Source organism: Mus caroli, chromosome 1, assembly GCF_900094665.2.
Source record: "Mus caroli chromosome 1, CAROLI_EIJ_v1.1, whole genome shotgun sequence".
Taxonomy (NCBI): domain Eukaryota; kingdom Metazoa; phylum Chordata; class Mammalia; order Rodentia; family Muridae; genus Mus; species Mus caroli.
This window is the reverse complement of record NC_034570.1, coordinates 145,623,167-145,623,609: the sequence shown is the minus strand read 5'-3', so window position 1 is coordinate 145,623,609 and position 443 is coordinate 145,623,167.

Below are 443 nucleotides of genomic sequence, written 5' to 3'. Positions count from 1 at the left end.
GAACTGTGCTTCACTGAAGTCACTCCCTCTTCATTTTCTTTCTTTCTCTCCCCAGTGCTTGACCTTCAATTTTGGATTCTGATGTTGCAATTTTATATTTCAGGAAAAAATGGATTCTTCCATTGTAGGAGGAACTCAGTTGCCCTTTTCGTTCCTTAAATCTTTGTAAAGTTCACAAGGTGGACTCAGGTCACAGACTCTTTATGAGTTGTGGGTGTAAACCTCATCAGCACATCAGCATCTTAGTCACTGCTGGGAAGAGGAATCATGACCAAGATAATTCTTGCAAACAGGTTAGTCCACTATACTATCATCATGGTGGTGGGGGGGGGCATAGTAGCAGACAGGTATGAAGCTAGAGACAGAGCTGAGAGACACATCCTGCTGGAGAGAGAGAGAGAGAGAGAGAGAGAGAGAGAGAGAGAGAGAGAGAGAGAGAGAGA